The sequence below is a fragment of the Salmo salar genome, chromosome ssa21, assembly GCF_905237065.1.
Source record: "Salmo salar chromosome ssa21, Ssal_v3.1, whole genome shotgun sequence".
Classification (NCBI taxonomy): Eukaryota; Metazoa; Chordata; class Actinopteri; order Salmoniformes; family Salmonidae; genus Salmo; species Salmo salar.
This window is the reverse complement of record NC_059462.1, coordinates 17,351,980-17,370,413: the sequence shown is the minus strand read 5'-3', so window position 1 is coordinate 17,370,413 and position 18,434 is coordinate 17,351,980. Positions and strand designations below refer to the sequence as shown.

The 18,434-nt window shown below is 39.6% G+C and overlaps 1 protein-coding gene across 14 annotated transcripts in view; it reads right to left on the bottom strand.

Moving 5' to 3' along the window:
• stxbp5l (syntaxin binding protein 5L) overlaps positions 1-18,434 on the bottom strand; it is a 233,983-nt gene that overhangs the window by 92,022 nt on the left and 123,527 nt on the right. The window lies entirely within an intron of this gene.

Here is an 18,434-nt window from a genome sequence, read left to right as displayed (position 1 = left end):
TAGGTAGCGCAAGTTTTACTATCCTTCTGGCAGTTTTAAACTTAGCATAGCCCACCACTAAGCATGCACTCTTTCCACTTAACCAATACTGGATGGATCCATAAATAATTACTGAGGGAATAAATAGCACAGAATGACAAAAATATTGGAATAAAGTAGGCTAACGCAATTGAAGGCATGTATCAAATCGTTAGTGAAATTCCCAAAGTCATTCAATCCATGCATAGTGTTGTCAACTAGATGATCATTTCAGCACAGTTTTGATTGGGACAGCGCCACCGTGCTGCTTTGAAACAAGCGTGAGGACTCGTCTTGATAAATCATTCAATGTCTGATTTCAGTTTTCACTGAATCTCGATTTGGATATTGGTGAAACTACAATTAGGCTGGGGAAATGTTAGCTAAGTTAAGGTGAGTGCTGCTCATGATCACCTTGTCTAGTTTATTAGAACATTTTGCCATGTTAGGTAGTAGCCTAGGCCTACTCCCGACCAAAAGGCTGACTTGTTTGATAATCAAGCAATGTGATTTTGTTTCACTGAATCTCTGTCTGTATAGGCTATTTGGTTAAATGGCTTCTGGCTGGGCAAATAAGTGGAAGTGGTATAGCTCATCTATTAGTTGGGTCATCAATCACTGATCAGAAACATTTAGTATGCAATAATGTAGCCTAAATCAAGAGTAGGCCTATTATTTTGCTCGATCGTGTATAGCCTATGCAACTCCAAAAGCCTGCAGAGGTTGTGAAATATGAACAGGAGACTCACATGCTTTTGAAAATAGGATTGCTATTATGATGAAGATAGGTCTCTACGCCTGCTCCCAAACAAAGTGGGTTGAGGGTAGGAAAGAGATGAAACATTGATCCAAAAAGGATGGCCTTTTTTTTGATATGGCAGTGGTTTCACGTACTTCCCCGTGTTGCTGTGTGGGAAAAATATTATTTTATTCTGTTATATTCCATTATATTCTTACTATAATATATATGTGTGTTGACTGTGATCGGGTAGGTGTGTCTTGTCTGTTTAATTAACAAAATAACTAACTATTGCTTTCAATTGGATGGCGCAGCCATGGCTGCACAGAACCGTAACATCGGTCTAATTAAACTCAAAATATGCCATTCTTTTCTTTTGATAATATATTTTATTAGTCGTATGTTTCTTAGGACCTGCTTAAACAAATTAAATATAGATTCATTTTTTATGGTGTTCATTCTCAATTGATTATTCAAATAGAGGCCCACCCATATCTGCACACCACTACTACTCGTCACCGGCATAACGGCACAGGAGCTATAAAAGCTGTATGCAGGCAAGAATGTGGTAAAAATTGGCCTGTTTGTAAGGGAGTCATGTAAACATTGGCCAAACACTTTTCCAGGCAAAAATACTGTAAATCCTGCGTGAAAGTAGTATATTACTAAAAGGACATTATCGTAATTTTCACACTTTCATAGTATTATTCTAACCTCATATTGTGAAAATATATACTGTATTAAACACAGAAAATCACGTTTTTGACTGCACTGGGACTTTAATTATTCCTCTTCCTCAACCTATTAGGCAGCAGTCTTCAATAAGTCACGCATCATTACCCTGAGACAAACAGAAGCTAATCACAAGTGGTCAGTATCATTGTGATAGAAAATGCCCTGCACCTTTTGTTCTCTCACTTGTTATCTCCTCTTTACTTCCTTCCCTCTCTCCCCCAACTCACCCCTCTTTATCTCTCTGAACTATTGAGCCCAGGGCTCAAAAACACAGACAAAACCAGTTGAAAGCAATTATCATGGCAAGTGCTATCCCAGCTGCAAGCTCCATTTTTCTCTCTCTCTCACACTGCCTTGTGTATTTGCTTATTGTTCCATTACATTGCAGTAATACGACGCATCTGATTATATGCATTACCGGCTCCATTTCGACGTGTCATTTTCTCACTTGAAAGTATGAAATAAGGGCTCTAAAGTGCGACCAACTTGGTCGCATATGCAACAAAATATTCTGATGTGCGACCTGTTTTATTTTGGGAGCACCAGTACAACTAAAATAAAATTTAAAAAATTATAAATGAGTAATGATATTTTCCCTCAACACTTCTCAAACAAGACAGGCTGACACCTGCAGATGCTTGCTTCCAGTTCCTGGGCCACACACACTAAGCCCCACCCCCTGTCACTCAAGCAGACAGCACACAGTTCCTCCATGCTGTTTATTCTCTCAGCATGCTGTCAATTCATGCACTCAACATATTATTGCAAAACAAGAACGATGCGGCTTTCCACATTGCTTCTAAATATGAATCCACGAGTTTTCTCTATTATACTATTAGTTTGTGTATCTTGTTCTCCGCGAAACACAAGTTAGTTTAAGGAAGCTGGCATGTGCCTAAAATAATGCTAATCACTAATGCTAATTGCTTATTAGCTAGCTGGCTAGCTAAATTCCATTTAGCTAAATGCACTAGCTAGGGCAAAGCAAACGTTAGTGCTAACACTGGTTGCTACTACTGGTGGTTTGATTTGATTTGATGTAGGTCCCCATAAGGGAAACTCATGTATTATAATATATTCCCAGGGGCGGCAGGTAGCCTGGCGGGTAGGAGCATCGGGCCAGAAATCAAAAGGTTGCTGGATCGAATCCCTGAGCTGACAAAGTTAAAATCTGTCGTTCCGCTCCTGAGCAAGGCAGATAACCCCACTGTTCTCCGGGCTCTGATGACGTGGATGTCGATTAAGGCAGCCCCCTGCACCTCTCTGATTCAGAGGGGTTGGGTTGAACGCGGAAGACACATTTCAGTTGAGTGCATTCAGTTGTACAGCTGACTCGGTATCCCCCTTTCTTTTCCCCTACAAGGTGTCGAAAGCGTTCTGTAGGGATGCTGGCCCCAAAGCTTCCCACAGTTGTGTCAAGTTGGCTGGATGTCCTTTGGGTGGTGGACAGTTCTTAATACACATAGGAAACTGTTGAGCATAAGTGGTGCATGGGTAAAATCCCTGGGGAAGCCAAGCCAGAAAAAAAACTACATTACAACATACTGTATGTTTTGGGATAACTGCGTTGTTTGCTCTATAACTTGTTACTTCATATGCCTTGTGACTGTGATATATGCCTAAGGCCGAGACAATAAGAAGACACAGTGGCAGTATACATTCAACCATTCTCACAAAGACACCGCGGTTGGAACCAAAAATCTCAAATTTGGACTCATCAGACCAAAGCACAGGTTTCCACCGGTCTAATGTCCATTGCTCATGTTTCTTGGCATAAGCAAGTCTCTTCTTATTATTGGTGTCCTTTAGTAGTGGTTTCTTTGCAACATTTCGACCATGATGGCCTGATTCACGCAGTCTCCACTGAACAGTTGGTGTTGAGATGTGTCTGTGACTTGAACTCTGTGAAGCGTTTATTTGGGCTGCAATCTGAGGTGCAGTTAATTCTAATTAACTTATCCTCTGCAGCAGAGGTAACTCTGGGTCTTCCTTTCCTGTGGCGGTCCTCATGAGAGCCAGTTTCATCATAGCTCTTGATGGTTTTTGCAATTGCACTTGAAGAAACTTTCAAAGTTCTTGAAATGTTCCGTATTGACTGACCTTCATGTCTTAAGGTAATGATGGACTGTCATTTCTCTTTGCTTATTTGAGCTGTTCTTGCCATAATATGGACCCTACCAAATAGGGCTATCATCTGTATACCACACCAACCTTGTCACAACACAACTGATTGGCTCAAACACATTAAGAAGGAAATAAATTCCACAAATTAACTTTTAACAAGGCACACTTGTTGATCGAAATGCATTCCAGGTGACTATCTCATGAAACTGGTTGAGAGAATGCCAAGAGCGTTCAAAGCTGTCATCAAGGAAAAGGGTGGCTACTTTGAAGAATCTCAAATATACAATATATTTTGATTTGTTTAACACTTTTTTGCTTACTACATGATTCCATATGTGTTATTTCATGGTTTTGATGTCTATTATTATTCTATAATGTAGAAAATAGTACAAATAAAGAAAAACCCTTGAATGAGTAGGTGTGTCCAAACTTTTGACTGGTATTATATGTCAATATATTAGGCTTCGGTATGGGTCAGCATGGTGTTTGTGCAACGGGATGTTCTGAATTAGATAGCCGGTTCTAAAATATTTGTCTAAATGCAACTCTATTCAAATGTGATTAGGTTCCCCGGGGAAACACTGACCAACACTTTGCTTCCTACCTTGTCATAACTCCTACCTGGATTTTTAATTAATTGTCATGTCAAACAACATCAAACTTATAATTAGAATAATCATTCTATTTCTATGATTCCAACAGTTGACCCAAGTGTTTTAATCTACAGTATATCGCAATAGTTGCTTTAAAAATCTTAATGATATTTTTTGCCCTACTAACTACCTGGTAGCTTTACCAGTATATGCAAACATTTGATGGCACAGCAATAAGTACGTAGGATTCATATAGGCCCAACGTAGGCTATATCTCAATAATAATAATTAAAAAAAACATGTTTCTGGTGCTCCTAAATGTTGTGTGGTGCTCCTAAGTTAGGAGCACAAGTGCTACCAATGATTTTGTTTTATTTAGAGCCCTGTGTACAAGCATACTTCACTCACACATAAGGTTGTGCATAATACACTACGTCAGCTGTGTAATTATTAGTCAATCAATAAACCATTGATAAAGAGTCATGCTTGGTGTTTATGTAACATGTAATATATTCAGAGGTAGGCTTCTATGTAGCGTTGCTGTCTTGCAATAAAGTCGACAAGGTGAAACGTCTGTCAATTTGCCCTTGAGCAAAGGAACTTTACCCTAATTGCTCCTGTAAGTCACTCTGGATAACAGCGTCTGTTAAATTACTAAAATGTACAAATGTAAAAAATATTCAGGGGTAGTCTGCTATGTGGCGGTGGGGTCATGTAATATATTCAGAAGTAGGCTTCTATGTGGTGGTGGGGTGTTCATACAGTCATTCAGTCTGCATTAGCATCCATCATGTTTATAAGCACCATAACTAGGGAATACAGATCAACACACTAATTCTCTCCTGTCTATGCTGATTACCTCTCCAGGATAGAGAATGAGCGGGCCCCGTTCCTCGCCACCCTACTTCCACTTACCCGGGAGACGCAGGATTATTAGATAGGAGACAAATGAGATGGAAGACAATTCAAAAAGGATTTTGACCTCTTGGGTGTGCTGGGGGAGGGGAATGGTAAATCAGGAGAGGCAGGAGAGGGCGTCTGTGTTTGAGAGAATGGGGGAAGATTATATTTGACTTCACGCTTTCCCCAGCTTTGCTGCAAGTAGCGTTTCAGCCGCATAATCTTCATCAGACATCTTTTTTTTAACATTTTGGAGTGCCGTCATTTCCCAATGTTCTTGAACTTGGGATTTCATTTGAAGTCATTGTCATATATGGCAGAGCACCCAGCTAATAAAGCAAGATAGCACACCTGTTACCCACTCCACAGGCAGGAGAGGAACTGTGTGAGAGAACAGGGGGACGATTATATTTGACTTCACACTTTCCGAGCTTTGCTGCCAGAAGTCTATCAGAAGCATAATCTAGAGAGGAAAGTTGAGTGAGGTTGCATGTCACAATGACATGTGTAGATAGTCTGTCAGTTCTTATAGCTGGCAAGGATAATTATTGACATCTGATTCCCAGCAGTATATGGAGAAAAACTCAGATAATGGACATTTACAAAATAAACTACTTAAATTAGGAGTTCCTCAAGGTTCAACTGTTGCCCCTTTTATATTTCTCCTGATCGTTACACGAAAGGACATTTCTTTCTAAAATGAACCCCAAGAGCCCTAATCAAAGTGAAGTTAAGTACTCCAACTGGTATAACTCACTGAGCCTTGCAACTATAAGAAAAACTATGCTGAAATCAAAGCCCTTGGCTGAGGAGAAACATGACTCAGTCCCCACTCAGGCAATCAGCTGTTAGGAGGCGGCCATTTCAGACAACCCCATTAGACTCACGATGGTGCCCAGACGACCTCTTTCATTTACACACCATTTACATAATTTAAATGTCACTGGAAATCAAGAACTTTAGGAGCGGAGATACAGAAACAAGGGAGGGTGAGAAAATAAAAAGGTTGGCGCGGGTCTCGGAGGGTGACTGTGTAATGGAGAGAAAGTCAAAGGCTTTGTTTGACTCAGATAGCTTGACGAGGCGCCGTCACCACGGCTCATAATTATCAATCAATCAGGAGGAGGCGTGGGTTGAACTGACCGCCAGCTGGCTGGGCAGCCAAGGAGCTTCTGAGGGAACAAATATAAGTAATGAAGTAAATAGATGGAGGGAGGGAGAGAATTAATTGAAGATGTTGTTTCTCTAACCATCTCGGCCACATGCCTCGTGACCTCCCATCTGTTTCTGTAACAGTCTCAGTTTCTCCCGCGGAGAGGAGAATGAGAGGAGCGGGCCATTTTAGATTACTAGTCATGGGCAGATAAAGAAACTGTATGCAGCATGGGGAGATTGATATGCCAATTTGCAAGCAGAGCGTCAAAGAGGATACAGGCCGAGTGTGTGATATTCAGGTGTCACACAAGTGATTCTCAGTTATCTGTCATATGATTCCCAGATGACTACCAGTCAACACTCAGGTGAATTGTGGGTATTGCAGGGGTAAAGCACTGCATCATAGGAGTGGTTACATAGCTAACCAAGGGTTCACTGGCTGGCTTGTGAATCACCATCCATGTCTTTGTCTATGTGTGCTAGAGGTCTTCACGGGTCCAAAAAGTTGGCCCAGGACCCGAACGGACCCGAGGACAACAAGACCTGAATGGACCCGATATGAAAAAAAAGGGGACCCGGTCTCGAACAGACCTGAGAATAATCAGACCCGAACCGATTGGACCCGAGTGACAATATTTTTTTATGTTTATCAGGTAAATGAATAGGTCTTTATACTGTATGTTGGCTAGGACTTCTATAAATAAATTCACCTTTTCGGTGTAAAAATAAATATGGTATAGGCTATGCAGAGCCGTGGTCGGGTCCATTTGGGTCCACATGGCTCTTTAAGCTGTAGTTACATAGACCCGTAACCCGATGACATTCAAACAAAACCCGACCCAGACCCGATGGACAAGTTCTAATTTCAAATCGGGCTCGGGTCTCTGGTATATCGGGTCCACCTGGACCTGTGAAGACCTCTAGTGTGTGCATAACCTATGCTACTGTGGAGTGACACATGATACCCCACAGTTATTCCAGAGGAGTAAGAGGAATAAAGTCCATTTTAAGTGATTTTGCCACCTGTGAATTCAGAAAAAATAAAATGCATATTTTGTCTCCTCTGTGTGTGTGAGTGTGTGTGTGTGTGTGTGTGTGTGTGTGTGTATGTGCTGTGTACAATCCAAACACTTAAAAAAATGTTAACCTTTATTTAACTAGACAAGTCAGTTTCTTATTTACAATGACGGCCTACCTGGCCAAACCCGGACGACGCTGGGCCGCCCTATGGGACTCCCAATCACGGCCAGATGTGATGCAGCCTGGATTCAAACCAGGGACTGCAGTGATGCCGATTGCACTGAGATGCAGTGCCTTAGACCGCTGCGCCACTCGGGAGCCCAACAGAATAAACAGAATATGTCATCATAAGTAAAAACCTACTGAAAACCTGCTGTTAGCTATTTTTTGATGGAATAGACATAGACCCAGACCCAGACACAGTGACGTGAAAGGACATCAATAAATGTACACACACTCCAAACACTCAGACACATTAATTGGCAAACCTTCATAAAAGCCCTACTTCTGAATGAAACGCTTTCATCCATGTGCATTAGGAGAGGAAAGGCTATCTCGCCTCCCAAGAGTATTGCGTCCCCCTTTATTCAGTTCAGCGGTGTGAGATTCTAATTGGCTCTTGAGATGCCTGGAATTCAGTATCTCAGCCAGGCACCGAGAAGCACAGAGAATAACTTTATACAGGATAATCTCTGGCGACCAGTGTACTTCTCGGCATCTAGGGGTTGGATCATAATCATGAATTTCTCAGATGTTGTAGGTCTGGGTGCAAGTCCCAAAAACCTTCCATTACAAAACAAACTTTATAATAAGAAAGCTTATTCCCACAGTGTAAAATATCTCAGGAAAGTCAAGTAGAGGAGAAGCGAGTATAGAGGGGTTGAGAGGGGAGGAGAGACAGTGACAAGCAGAGGGTAAATATAAGATAATTTTGTTTTGATAGAATCACTTCTCACCTCTACTTCTTAGAGATCAAAACGAAAGAAGGTAACTCCTCCAAGACAATACTGCTGCAACAATGCTGTCACTCACCAGCCTGGTGAATAACAATGCTAGGGACTTTAATAAAGGACATCTGAGGAAAATGCTCCCGAAATTGTACCAACACATCTCCTGTGCTACACGCGGCGATAACACGCTTAATCACTGCTACTCTCCCTTCCGGGACTACTACAAGGCCCTCCCCTACCCTCCCTTCTGCAAATCAGATCACACCTCGATCCAGCTCCTCCCCACCTACAGGCAGAAACTTAAACTGGAAGCATGCATGGTCAGGACTATTCAAGATTGGTCCGACCAATCAGAATCTATGCTTCAAAACTGTTTTGATCCTGCGGACTAGGAAATGTTCTGGGTCGCCTCTGGGAATAGTATCAACGTATGCACCGACTCTGTGACTGGGTACATCATGCAGTGCATACAGTATGTTGTTCCTACTGTGATGGTTAGAACTTATCCAAACCAACAACCCTGTATAGATGGCAGGATTCACACAAAACTGAAAGCGCGAACCACTGCATTTAATCACACCAAGGTGACTGGGAACATGGATGTGTACAAACAAACTAGCAATTAGTGCTGATCGATTAGTGCTTTTTGAGGTCGGTTCAGTTTCAGTTTGATTATTTAAAAAATAATTACGGTTTTCTATTTAGGTTTCGATCATTTTTTTTAACATTAAATGCACTATGCATTTAGTGAGTTGAATGCTGTAACAGAATAAAACAATTAACAAAAGTCCCATGATGGTAGTGACTGCCCATTACTGATTATCACTTATTACCCATCATTTATTCGCATTACTTAGATTTAATAAAATATTTCAGTTGTTGTGTACATTACATTTATTTTATTTGATTACTTTATTATTTCATTCCAAGTCATAATCTCATCTCTTTAGAGCTGCTGCCTAGGCTGTCTGACAAAAATCACTATTGTGTAGTTCTTCAAAGAAAATAACGCATATTTTTATGACTCCTGAATACCAAATATAATATCACTTAGATCATGTATTTTCAAGTAGAGATACTGTACCTTGCGAAGCAAGAGCTGCTCTCTATTTCCCCTCACAATTACGCATTCTTCGGTCTCTTCCGTAGCAGGCGTAAAATAACACAGACCGGACAAGCAGATGTGCAATGGATTATGGTCATTCTTTTTTAAGCAAAATTGATCCACTACCACTTTTAAAAATATTTTTTTTACATGTATATTCTACCCACATTTTACATACATGGCACTTTTTTTCTACAGTATTGTACATAGCAAGAATAAAGTAATGTGATATTTTGATATACATTACATCTAGGTAGATACCATACAGCCAGGGGCGCTGCCAGGGATTTTGGTCCCCATGAAAAGATGTCAAATTGGGTCCCCACCACCACAGGCCACAACAACCCTGCGCAATTACCTGTAACCACACACCTCCAGAACCAAATCGACCCATTCAAAGCTTTAAATGACTCTACCTTTGCAGGCATGCAACTCTCTGATAGTGAGCTGTGAAAATATAACACTGTGCAGACATGCATGCAACATTCTGCATACAGTGGAATTCACGATTTGATGCAAGACTGATACCCTCTATAAGAAATGTGCTAAAGGCCATCTTTTACAGTCTAAATGTAATTTTATTGGTAAAATTCTTGAATGGAAAATTCTCTTAACATTAATGAATAACTTAAAATAAATATAACTTAAATATACATTAACCACTTAAATTAAAATAAATGTATATTATCAACTATAGAATGATATAACAAACAAAATAATAAAATCAGCAGCAGATTGTTGAACTAAGTATACATACCAACTAGAAAATAAACACCTGTAAAAGTGGGAATAGAAAATGGAAAACAAAATGGAAATGAAAAGGTCTGATTGTGGCGCTAGAGGAAAGGTCAAGAAGTCACCAAATCAATAGGTTTCTTCCACTTGGGGTCTTGATTGTGCACAACAAATTTTGTGAAAATCCAGCCATTACTTTGAGATATATCTTGTTCTCAGTCTGTTCTCAGTATTTTTCTCAGCTTGTGGGCATCATGTGTGTAGTGATCCAATATCCATAGCCATGCCATTTAATAGTTTTCACTGGCCCTTGCTCAGCCTTACTCACCAAGAGCCCAGCCTTCTTGATCAAGTCTTTGAAGTCCAGCTTTCTAGCTAACTGACTTTCAATGGACAGCATGGCAAGACTACAAAGCCTGCCCTGGGACATAGTGGACCTCAAATAGTTTATCAGTTTTAGCTTAGTGAAAGCTCTCTCGCCACCAGCAACAGTTACAGGCAGTGTGCAAAATATATGTAAAGCAATGCACACTTCTCCAAAAATGCTTTGCAGCTGCATCTTACAAACTGCATTCAGGAGACCAAGAGGGGACAAGTTAGGGGGGAAAGTGGCAGCATATACAGTGTTCAGGTGTCTTACTTCATGTTGAAACTCAGGTGTAAGATCTCTGGAATATGTCATGATCAGTGGTTGGCACACAGAAGGGACTTTATCCTCACTTATCTGCCCAACTTTCAGAACAGCAGAAAATGATTTTACAATTTTTGCAGTGGTGTGGAACCTAGTGTCCAAGTCACTTATGATGTTGTCCATAGCAGTAAAAAACACTGTGTTCGGAAACACCGTTGCTGCACTGTCTTGAGCTGTCTCCTCTTGAGAGGTCTCATCATGGAATCTCTTTCTTTTCCTCTGGTGGCTGTGTTCCTTGCTAAATTGAGGTGCAACATCCATTTGCGTAGCAATCAGTGCTGCCTCAGACAGGAGAGACTCCCATACATCTCTAAGAGCCTGCATCTCTTCCTTTAAGGCTCTGATAATGGCTGCCTCTGTGTCAAGTGAGATTTGTTCTGACTGGAGAATCACATTCCTATCTTCAATGCATTGCAGTACCTGCAGTTATGCCAAATGTCATGTCATTCAACACAATGCTGCTCACCTCCTTCTTCAGTTGGGAGTAGGGCTGGTTCAGGGCTATGGGGATGGGGAGACTGGGCTGCTGAGCCTGAAGCTGCATCTGTTGGGCCTTGCACCAGGAAGGGGCAGGGACAACTGATTTAGTATGAATAGCTTGCTAAAAAGTTTGCCTGCATTGATTAAATATCAGCTAAAAGAGGAGCGAAATGTAAATACCCAGAATTCTCTGTGAAGATATTAAGTAACTAATGTTAGGCGAGCAAAAGTAGCCTATTTCAGATGAACTAAGCTAACAGGTTAATTTCCACCACTCACAGACGACACCCACCTTCCTTTCTGAAAAATTGGGTGACATACTGTCCGTCCTTTCTTTTCTCTCTCCTGTCTTTTTTTTCTTTCTTTTCGTTTTTGGAAGCCAGATTTTTCTTTAGGAAGCTGAGACATGATGCTCTACCGACACTCCTCACACGCAATTCGTTGCTAGCAAGTACCGTTCCGAGGCAGGGGGCAGGACCGAACCATTTCATATAAATAGAGGGGGGGGGTCAATACAGAGGCTCTCTGGATGTTTACTTTTTGCCCCCCCCTAAAAAAAAGAGAAACCGTTTGTTTTATTAGTACATTGTAAATAAAATGTTATATTAATGATGATAGGTTAATAATTTAGTATTGAATTTTTTTTAACCTAATGTTGTAATAATTTTTGAAGGCCACTGTCAGTCACAGGCCCTTAGAATCGTCCTAACTCTTGTTGATTGATTGACTATGATTTACAGAAACAAGCTACATAGAGGCATTACCAAAATAAGTGATCTATTGATTTTCTCTCTTCACAGCAAAATCTGCAGAGCTGAGATGGTTGTATGCCCCATACACATACCATTCTGTTTGTGGCAAGAATTTTGTATAATAATTTAAATTGAAAAACTAAGTTTTGAATCAACCGTTCGTTTTGCGTATAAGTTCATAAACCATGTGGCACAGAATTGACACATCGAAAATCTCTTCCCAACTATTTTGCAACCTTTATGGCGCCGTGGTCAACATTTTGTAAAGTAAAAGTAAAACTGATACGTTATTTTATTTATTATTTTTATGCCAATTTTGGTCTTTAATAAAGGAAAAACAAACAAGTTCACTACCTTCTCCCCCTTCCACTTGCCTCCTCCATTTTTGGAGATAATGCTGCGATCAGTTTGTTGTAATTTTGGATAGAGCAAACATTTCCATATATGTTTGTCAACTGCAAATGTAACAAAGATAATTCCGTAAAAAAATCATGCATAATGTTTTTTTTATCAATTAGCATATTTAAATGTAACCATATTATTTGTTGTAATATTTGTTTTGTCTTTTCTGCAGGATGAAACTGGAATTGCAACCAGCTTTGTATGGCTTGTTTTAGAAAGGGTGATATTTAAAAGAAAATTGATTTTTCCATTAACTAAAAGTGAGAGCTTGTAATCTGGATAAAGAGAAAAAGTCCATTTTTGAACAAGGGATGAGACGTTCTTACTGGAGAACCAGTTTGGGTTTAAGTATAACTTTTTTATGACTGATGCTTTTAGTGAGAGGTTTAATGCTTTAATGTTTAATAATTTTAGCTCCCTCCCGAACTCATATTCATTATATAAATAACCATGTTTTATTTTGTCTGGCTTGACATTCCAAATAAAGTGAAATATGTTTGCTCAAATAATTTAAAAGACAAATCATTCGGCCTAGGCAAGGCCGTAAGTAAATAGGTCAACTGGGATATGAGTAAAAAATGTATTACAGGGATTTTTCCACAAATAGAGAGGTATTTAACTTTCCATGGTAGCAAGATTGTATCTATTTTTGCTAAATTTCTGTAACAGTGTGTTGTAGTAAGTTCCTTTATTACTTTAGGGATATGAAAACCAAGTATGTCCACTTCACCGTCAGACCATTTTATTGGTAAACTACATGGTAATGTAAAAGTTTTTTTAGCGATCCAATACGTAATATGGTACACTTATCATAGTTTGGTTGTAATCCAGAAAAATTATCTAGAACCTCTATGAGGCTGTGCAAGGATCCAGATTTTGGATTTAAGAGGAAATTTGAGTCACCTTTGTTTTTAAGCTCTGGATTTCTGCCCCTCTATATTGTTGTTGGAACTGATTTTAATAGCTAACATTTGATGGCCATAATAAATAGATATGCTGACAGTGGACAACCTTGTTTTACTCCTCTTGACAGTGTAATACTTTCTGAGAAGTAGCCATTATTTACTATTTTACACCTGGCGTTACTATACATAACTTTAAGAGATTCTCCAAAATAAAAATAGTCCAGGCATTTCTATATAAATTCTAGTTGTACTTTATCAAAAACATTTTCAAAATCTGCTATGAATACCAGACCTTCTTTCCTAGATTGTTCCTAGTGTTCTATTGTTTCAAGTACTTGTCTTATATTATTTCCAATGTATCTTCCATGATCAGGATGAATAATCAGGATGGATAATATCCGACAGCACCTTTTTAATTCTATGTGCTATGCATTTTGCTAGGATTTTCGCATCACAACAGTGAACTGTAAGGCCCCTCCAGTTTTTTAGACCGGCTCTTTATACATACCACCTGGGCCCTGTTTCAGTAATAGTGAAATCAGACCTTGCTGAGTACCTGAAAGTTTACAATTTTTATAGGAGTGGTTAAAACATGCTAATAGTGGATATTTCAGTAGATCAAAGAAGGTTTCATATACCTCAACTGATATGCCATCCATCCCTGGAGTTTTCCATGGCCTAAAGGCTTTAATTGCATCTAGAAGTTCCTCCTCCGCAATTTGGCCCTCGTGCAAGTCTCTCTGTACAGCTGTACAGGTTAATTTTACACTATTATTAGGGGAAAAATCCTTACAGTTAACTTCAGTTAGTGGAAATGGAGGAAACTGAAAAGAGAACATATGCTTAAATTACTTTGCTTCCTCTTTCAAAATATAATTTTGTGAATCATAGATGACTCAGTCATTTGTAACAAGTTTCTGTCAATTCTTTTTGGTTCCATTTCTATGTTGAAGATTCTATCTCTACTGTTATTTATTCTATTTCCTTTGTTAATAATATGAACTCTGTCACATCCTGACCAGTAAAGGGGTCATTTGTAATTGTAGTATGGTCAGGGCGTGGCAGGGGGTGTTTGTTTTGTGTGTTTTGTTTTTTTTTGGTTCTAGGGGATTTTGGTTCTAGTTTTCTATTTCTATGTTTCTTTTTCAATGTTTGGCCCAGTATGGTTTCCAATCAGAGGCAGGTGTTTTTCGTTGTCTCTGATTGGAAGCCATACTTAGGCAGCCTGTTTTTTCCTTTGGGTTTGTGGGTGGTTGCTTTCTGTATAGTCTGTGTACCTTGCAGAACTGTTGATTGTCGGTTTGTTGTTTTCGTAATAATAAAAGAAGATGAGCACTATACCCGCTGCGTTTTGGTCACCTTTCATCGACGCCTATGACAAACTCTTTTGACAGATTTTTTAATTTGTTTTAAAGATGAATATTGAATTGCATGACCTTTAAAAGCCACATTTTAAAGTGTCCCATTCTACAAGGGGATCTGCTGTACGTATGTTTATGCAGGAAAAAGTCAGTTGTAAAATCCTTTGTCTTGGTTAAAAACAGGTTGTCATCCAGTAGGCTTTGATTATATGTGGAAATTCTGTAATAGTGATGTGGATGCCAGTTATTTGAGGGTCCGACTGCATTTTGCCCCCTATCAATACGTTTTTACTTTTGGTGCTAGCGTGAAGGATACAAGAAAGTAAACAAGATGACTAGCTTGATTAAGCCTCCTCCATGTACAGTATATGTCACTAAGTCTGTATACAGCGGCTCATTATCGGCTCACTTTGCAAGTTGGCAGTTGTTGAATAAAACAAAGGAAAGCCATATCGGACCATTTCGTTAAGTTCATTAGATCCGTTTGCCAAATAAAAATTCTGCGTAAACATTATAGGCTCACTTATTCGCATTCCTACAATCACTATAGAGGAAAGGCATTCATTCAGTTCATTAGATCAGAATGTCAGTAAAACGAGAGAAGGAAATTGAAAACAAGAACCATTCTTAATGTTCATTACTTGCACGTTGCCTATTTGGAAGAAAAAAAATATCAAAAGAAATGTGCTCATATGTCATCCTTGTTATATTCTAGCATTACAAATACACTATATTACGAATAGTATGTGGGCACCTTCTCATCAAACATCTCATTCCAAAATCATGGGCATTAATATGGAGTTGGTCCCCCCTTTGCTGCTATAACAGACTCCACTCTTCTGGGAAGACTTTCCACTAGATGTTAGAACATTGCTGCAGGGACTTGCTTCCATTCAGCCACAAGAGCATTAGTGAGGACAGACAATGATGTTGGGCGATTAGGCCTGGCTCGCAGTCAGTGTTCCATGGGATTGAGGTCAGGGCTCTGTGCAGGACAGTCAAGTTTATCACACCACAGGAGGTTGGTGGCACCTTAATTGGGGAGAACGGGCTCATGGTAATGACTGGAGCGGAATATGTGGAATGGTATCAACTACATCAAGACATGGTTTCCAGGTGTTTGATGCCATTCTATTTGCGCCGTTGGGACCACTATTATGAGCCATTCTCCCCTCAGCAGCCTCCTGTGCTCCACACTAATCTTGACAAACCATTTCTGTATGGACCTCGCTTTGTGCACGGGGGGCATTGTCATGCTGAAACCGGAAAAGGCCTTCCCAAACTGATGATTGGTATCCAATTTATACATCACAACACCAAAAATAATACATCATCCAAATGTATACAATGTGTGGGTCTAATCCTGAATGCTGATTGGTTAAAACCGCATTCCAGACGGTTTCTATGCCACAAGTTACCACCAGCTAAATCTATGACGTTAAATGACTATTTTTTCTCTGTTCCATCTGACTGTGCAATCCACTGTCTCATCAGCCCAGACAAGCAATTTAAAAACTTGGTCTCCACTATGAAAAGCATCTAGACATTACCTCACATTTCTTTTCGACTAACATTTCGTTTTCAAAAACAGCGATTTGTATAAACCTTACTGTCTGTCTCTCCGACATTTGCAACATTGTTTCAATATTGAAATTCGATCTCCAGCTGTCCCATAGTAATGAACGAGACGGGATGAGACAGACAGGCAGTGTTTTTCAGCCAGTCGAAATCATGAATCAGCTCGCATCATTTTTATGGATATATACAGTGCTTTCGGAAAATATTCCGGAAGTATTCCCCTTGACTTTTTCCACATTTTGTTACGTCACAGCCATATTCTAAAATGGATTATATTGTTTTTTTCTTCAACAATCTACACACAATACCCCATAATGACTAGGCAAAATGTACTTTCTTAAACCAGTTACTATTGGATTTACCAATTTAATTTAGCATACCATTAGTTTGTTTTAATTTACCAGCCGTGAGCAGGCGGATTCAACCAACCCTGGTGACCATGGGCCTAACCGATTGCCGATGTGCATCGGAGTAATATTAAATCCTTTACATTTTTATATCGTATCATAACTGTCACGCCCTGACCTTAGAGATCCCTTTTATTCTCTATTTGGTTAGGTCAGGGTGTGACTAGGGTGGGCAATCTATGTTATCTATTTCTTTGTTGGCCGGGTATGGTTCCCAATCAGAGGCAGCTGTCTATCGTTGTCTCTGATTGGGGATCATACTTAGGCAGCCTTTTTTCCACCTTTAGTTTGTGGGATTTTGTTTTTGTATAGTTGCTGTGTAGCCTGCGGAACTTTACGTTCGTGTTGTATTTTGTTGTTTTGTCGGTGTTCATTTTAAATAAAGTAAAATGTTCGCCTACCACGCTGCACCTTGGTCCAATCTTTACGACGAACATAACAATAACCTTATTAAATGAGTCAATAATCTATATCAAAATGATTCGTTCCGATTCACATCCACTTTTGCGCCAGGTTCTCTGTTCAAACGCTTAGGCTGTTTTACAAAACGTAGAAAAGGTGTGGAGAGAGAAAGATTTAACGTAGACAAAACTTATAAGATCAAAATGTCCTGCCCCATGGGAAAGTACTGGTTTAAAATGTACTTTCTTAAACCAGTTACTATTGGCTTTACCAATTTAATTTAGCATACCATTAGTTTGTTTTAATTTACCAGCCGTGAGCAAGCGGATTCAACCGACCCTGGTGACCATGGGCCTATGTACATCGGAGCAATATTAAATCCTTTACGTTTTTATATCGTATCACAACCTTATTAAATTAGTCAATAATCTCTATCAAAACTGTTTGTTCCGATTCACATCTGCTAGGAGAGTAGCCACAATATAACTATGTTCAGATCCTTACATTCAGTTTAAATCAAAGACAAGAATAAACACCAAACCATTATTTAACATTTTAAGGCTTGTGCAGTCCTGTAAAACAGTCTGCCTGTCATCACCCATTTTCTTTTGCCTATTATCTCAAACTTGAATCTACATCTGCATAGTCCAAGAATATGCTATACCAAAAAAAGTTTATAGGACTGTAAGGGCACCTAGCCCGTTATGGATTGTTCGAGGCCTAGTAGCCTGATGGAGCCAAAAACCAACAACAGTTTTTTGCAAAAGTTGATGAGAATAAATGTTTTTTTTGTGTGTAGTGTGGTGTAATGCTGTAGTGTGATTTTTGTGTCGTGTGGTGTAGAGTGGTAATGTGTAGTGTGGTGTAGAGTGGTAATGTGTAGTGTGGTGTAGAGTGGTAATCTGTAGTGTGGTGTAGAGTGGTAATGTGTAGTGTGGTGTAATGCTGTAGTGTGATTTTTCTGTAGTGTGGTGTAGAGTGGTAATGTGTAGTGTGCTGTAATGCTGTAGTGTGATTTTTGTGTAGTGTGATTTTTGTGTAGTGTGGTGTAGAGTGGTAATGTGTAGTGTGGTGTAATGCTGTAGTGTGATTTTTCTGTAGTGTGGTGTAGAGTGGTAATGTGTAGTGTGGTGTAGAGTGGTAATGTGTAGTGTGGTGTAGAGTGGTAATCTGTAGTGTGGTGTAGAGTGGTAATGTGTAGTGTGGTGTAATGCTGTAGTGTGATTTTTCTGTAGTGTGGTGTAGAGTGATAATGTGTAGTGTGGTGTAATGCTGTAGTGCTGTAATGCTGTAGTGTGATTTTTGTGTAGTGTGGTGTAGAGTGGTAATGTGTAGTGTGGTGTAATGCTGTAGTGCTGTAATGCTGTAGTGTGATTTTTGTG